This window comes from Coccinella septempunctata, chromosome 2 (assembly GCF_907165205.1).
Source record: "Coccinella septempunctata chromosome 2, icCocSept1.1, whole genome shotgun sequence".
Lineage (NCBI taxonomy): Eukaryota > Metazoa > Arthropoda > Insecta > Coleoptera > Coccinellidae > Coccinella > Coccinella septempunctata.
The window spans coordinates 45984423-45990422 of NC_058190.1; positions in this window are offsets into that span (position 1 = coordinate 45984423).

Consider the following 6000-nt stretch of genomic DNA (forward strand, 5'->3'; position numbering starts at 1 on the left):
GAGATTCGACATTGTGATAAAGTACGTAATAACAGAAACTTTTACGTAGAACGGAAAACATATCGTTGATTTAAAACCCAAAAATGTTTCGACAAGCGTCATAACCCCACATTTTCGTACTATACAGAGTGAAATGTGTCAAATTTCCATGGCCAACTGGGTGCTAAAATAAAAGTGAATGGAGTAAACAAAGGTGTTACAGATTTGTGGTGAAATATGGGTGGATATGATGATTTTGTTAGATTTCCAATCAAAAATGTTCTAGGAGTTCTTCTTGAAACTTATGGTTCCTGAGATAATAAGTTTTTGGTAGTACAGTAGATTCTTGAGGTCAAAAGAAACCCTTTTTTTATACCATTTTTCTGATTCGGCCCTGATAAAAAGATATATGGATAAATGCGTTTACCTCATTCTCCACATACTGTAGCACGCTTCGACATGACATGAAACTCCTTTTAGTGGCGAAGGTTAATTTCCTGAAGTATTGGCCAAATTGTACCTCACATAGAATAAGTTCCTATTTGTTCATCTCTCCACCCTTCCAGTTGACTCCTTTTCAAAATATATACCAAGAGTAATTACGATGGAACTGAACAGCTATAATCTTTACTATTCTTTTTTACTCTACTAAAAGTACCCTCCAGGCCCAGAGTATACGTACTTTTCCATGTCACAGGTAAGTTATAGCTACCTCTATTGAAAATGCAAATCAGTCACTTCTTCCAGAGTAATCCAACCAACCACTTCTTTAAACAGAGACCAACAGTGTAGGGTAGGATTGATTTAGCAGTTTTATGTCTTTGACCTCTATCTAAACAGATAAAGTTTCATTTTCCACGAATTGAATTCCAGTGTATAATTAGCACAAAGCGCTCAACATGAAGATAAATAAGCTGGACGAGTTTAAAGAGCGCTTTATAGCTCTGATTCCTTCTGCAGTTACAGCATAATGACCATTCGCCGGGGTAACCAATCTTCCTTCGCTTTTCGCCACTAGTGTGGTAAGCCTGCCGGTCGGCCATTTTTTTTCGAAAAAGCGTTTTACACCGCAGCAAATTAATTTCAGAATGCGCCTCTCCGTCCGACCACGAAAGAATAAGGTGAATTATTACAATAATTGTGTGTACTTGTTAAAATAAATTGCTTATTATAATTACATGACTGTGAACATCCCTCTCGGTGCAAAAAGAAAGGTTCGGCCGAAGAAAGCAATTCCGTTTGATGGCGTGCACGATTTATGGCCGTTTTATAGGTTTGGCCGGCTGTTAAATTCACTCTAATTTTTTTCGTTTCGTCCGAGGATAACCTGACAGGTAGATTTCAAGGTTTTCGAAAGAACAGGAGCCTACTGGTGAATTTGGCAATTGACAAGAGATGTGAGGGTGGAAAACCGTGAAAATTCAGTATTAATAACTCTGGTAGATATAAGAGTAGGAAGGCTACCTTCCACATACACTGCTCCAAAAATCAAGAAGATATTCGAGATAAAACACACACAAATATGGTCATGTTGACACTAATTAGCTCACTTAAAAAAAATATAAGAAACTCCTTTCTCGTAGGTGTATTCTTTTGTAGTCCGTATGTGCGTATCCCGAGAACTATAAGAGCTACAAGGAAACGGATGACATACAAAAACAACAAATTCAATAAATTTTTGCGAAAGTTCGCCTAATAATTCGAAATGAAAAAATATTTTGAGCTCGTCAGTGGAAGGTGCAAGTTTCAGATCTGCAACTTCAAAGACAAAAAAGTTATGATAACATTTCGAAATCGTCGAAATCTCATTTTTTACTAATAACTCAAAAACGAAGTATCGTAGGAGGCTACGGTTTTTACCATTCTTCGTTTCTATGAAAAAGATATCACTACATATTTGAATGAGCGGACCTGAATTCTAAATAGCACTTCCTGAACCCTGTCTCTTTTTTCAATCACTTTCGGCATTTTCGTAATAAAAATTGATATTAGTTGTGGCAACGGCGTTATGACATTAACGACATTTCATGAGTGCCAACTTAACTTCGTTCTAATTACAAAAACTTGAGAAAATTATTTCATGGCCAACCGACTGCTAAAATAAATGTGAATGGAGTATATACATACGCTACATGACTTTAACATTTCCCCCTATGGTTCCATTCAACCCTCAGCAGAAGGCTTTCGGACGATCGCGAACGAGACGCGTGCGCAGCACCCTCCGTCTAAAATTTCGCAACCCTCGTCGTGGCGTCCAGCTCGTGGAACAATAATTAAAAGACTTAGGTATTTACGATCCAAAGGTGGAGAAATAGCGATTCGATTAAGAGATGCAGCACAGTGTTGGAATCGACGATTATGATACGGGTTCACTGCTCCCACGAACAAGTTTCCTACGCTGTCGGCAACTTCACTCTCGGAGAGCCCCCAGCAGCCGTATTCGACCATCATCCTAAAACCCAGCACGGCGTTGCCATTGTCTGCGGCCCCAAAAAATTGATCTATCGAGTCACTGGATTTTATGGCTTATTCATTGAGCAGAATTGAAGCATCAGTATTTTTCAAGGGCTATCCAAATGTGCTACCGGAAAAACCATTGAACATTGAACAAAGGCAGGGAAAGTTATTGAGGAAAAACCTCAGTGGTTTTCAAAATTAAATGACAATTTCTGGCCACTTTTTTTTTTAATTTTAACTCCTGGTTTTTCTTGCATAATTATCTTGAAAAAACAATTCCGAACTGAATGGTTAATAAATTCTCAATTCGACTATAAAAATATGATGGTAATCTTTCATTTATTTCAATCCATTTCATGGAAAATGAATTCCTGTTGTTCATGGTTCAACGAATAATTGATGATATCGTAGTTTTATGAATTTTATTATCTACATTTCACACCAAGTACCTATTTATTGAACGATAGATCCAAATTTCGATTTTAAATTTCCTCTGGGTAATTTCTGAAATAATTGCTTTGAATTACCTAAGATTTGATTACTGGCCGTATGCATCGTTTCATAATTCCTTAATCGTCTTTTTTTTTTCATAGGGATTCTATGCTTAAACGTGGTTTAAGATCTTAATCTACGTTTGATTAAATTGTCATTACCGTTCAGAAAGTATGAGCAGAAGTTTTCAGAATATATTTCGAGAAAACTGGAAGTTGAAATGAAAAAAAACTAAGTAAGCAGTCAGAAATTTTCATCAATACATTCAATTAAATTTAAAAAAAGTTTTCTGTAATAATTTTTTATGCCTATATCCTCGATAGTTTTACACATTTATGGCCGCATGCACCGTTTTATTGAACAAAGTTTGAGCTCTAAAACGACGTATAAGCTTAGAACATAGATACATGGAATGAAAAATAAACATTCCAAAGATTGGAGTGAGATAGTTGCTTAGTGTCGCCAATCGCAATTGAGACAGTTGATTCGGACATCATTGGCGCATCAAGTTTCAGTAAGAATAGATAGGACGCATGTGAATTTTTCAATAAAACGGCACTGCCTTAGTGTCGCGCCAGACAGAGAAACATCGAATCTGTGTACTACAAACAATAGGGAACTCTAACGATTTGTCAAAATCAACTAAGCATTCGCTGTCGTGGGGCACACAAGCCGGTTTCCCTCCATTAATTCGCATGCTGTTTTCGTCGAGTATTGTGTTTTGCGCATGTTTTTGGAAAACATGTTCTTCCCGACGTTAAATTAGAGTTATAAGACTATAACTTTCTCAGAAATACATCTTTATAGTGATAATAAAAAGCTTTGTGTGCCCCACGGTAACGAACAATCAGCTGATTTTGACAAATCGTTAGAGTACCCTATTCATTCGTAGCACTGAATGCCCATTCCATGTATCTATGTTCTAAGCGTTTGAGCATAGAATCTCTATGGAAAAAAAGGATGTTTAAGAAATTAATCTCGTTTAATGAAACGGTGCATATGGCCATTAGATTCTCCGGTTGGTTTACTTTTTTTTCGCTCAATGAATAAGTCACAAACTGGAGCTCTCTGACGTGAAACACTCTGTGTGAGTAGTACCTACCTCTTTGGAGAAGAAATGCGGAAGAGTTTTTAGTGGAAAATGTACAATAACCTCAATATTTGGCATCCTGGCATATAAAATAGTAGAATTCTCTTCAATCCGCCGATTAAATGCCGTTTTGTTTCTTCCATTTCTTCCTTTTTCTCGAAACGCACGATTTTATTCGGAAGAATCGTCATTCGGAGAAATTCGAGCCCGTTCTTCAGCTCAAGAGATTCATTTCGAGCAGTCAGTCCTTTGTTCTGCTAATTGGACTTCCCGGAATACCGCCAACTTCATTTACCATAAGCCGCTCTGTGAATTTTTGTTTCAGAACTGCTCAGAAGATCCCATTGAGATTGATTCTTGCAGAGACCGACTATGAAAAACATGCAATTGGAATATCATAATATCAATGAAATTAACGGAGGGATGAACTTAATTTAGGAGTCCAGATTGTAACCAAGAAATTTTAACCACGTATTCTACATCAAAAATAAGCCCTAGTTTGTCATATAAACATGTGTCGAGAAATGTTTCCTCTCCGAGAGTGTTAAATTGATAGAAAAAAAATGTTTTTTATTAATAACTTTCACACTGCTTGAAATATTTTTATGAAATTTGAGACATAGATTCTGAGCGTCAAGGAGCACCTTTTTCATAATATCATTCCTTTTCTTTTCTACCAGTGGCGTCCGTACTGCAGTGAGACTGAATATTTTCAGATAAAAAAATGATACGCCACTGGTTTTTCCGACAATAAAAATTACTATTCAAATCCTTACTTAATTTGGAGCAAATTCGGTCTCTTGACTTTTTGATGTACGAGGCACCGTTTCCGGGTAAAAAAATAAAACACATTCTCATGCATGAAGAAAAATAATTCATAATTCAATAATATTCAAAAGAAACACTTTTTTCCTCTACCATTCTTTCCGATTCGGCCCTGATAAAAAGATATAGCCATTTTGAGCTCTTATAATGAGCTGTTCCACCACTGGAAAACAAAGAGTACTTTTATTTCACAAAACGTTCAGATATTCATTAGATAGCGTCCAACTTAGTTTCAAGTGTTGGGTTCTTTGAATTTTTGGTATTTTTATGATACGTATCTAATGGTCGTAATGAGAAAACTGGAAGGCGTCGGTGATCTTGTGTTCTTAAAAGATTCATCAAATAAATGAAGAACTATATTCCGAAATTCATATAAAATAATAATTGTGAAAATAAATCTAGTGGTGTAATTGTGTAAATAAATTAGTTTTAGTGTATTTCACAGGTGTCAATAAATTGTTGAACGCAATATCCATCACATTCAAAATCGATCACTTCACAAACTCCTCATGATAGTTTCTCTTCCTGTCTCCACACATCTCATTGAACCCTTGGTTAATCCCATCAATCTGTTCAACCGCTCAAGATCGTATCCATACAATTTTTCTGGGCAACTGAAAGATAGACCATCGAGAAGAATGAATACCGAAGCATTTCAGCAGGAAGCAGGGACAGATACTGATATAATAACAACTCCAAGAGCACCTGTTTGAACCTGTACCTTCGGTCCACGATCCGATCAAGATCCTCCAAGAACGAGCTGTGAATGATGGGGTTAGATAAATTGTAATTGCCACTTCTTTATTCCGTAATAATATGGAGACGGAGGAAGGTCTGCTCAGAACAACGACGCAAGTTGCACGATCTTTGTAGATTTGAATTCCAGCTGAAAGCAGAATTTTATCGGATGAGGTGAATGGTTTGAACGTTCGATGAATTGGGGCAATCACCCTTTGTCTTGATCTGCATTTACGTCGAGAAAACTACTGGGAATCGACTGAATCTCTTAATTCGGTTTTGGTCTTCTTTTTGGGACGCCATTGTTGAAAACATCGCCCACTTCAAAGGAAATAATTTCGAAAGTGATTGCATTCATATACACATACAAGATACAGGGAGGCCAAGGGGTGCGAACGGGGATGTATTGATATCTAGTT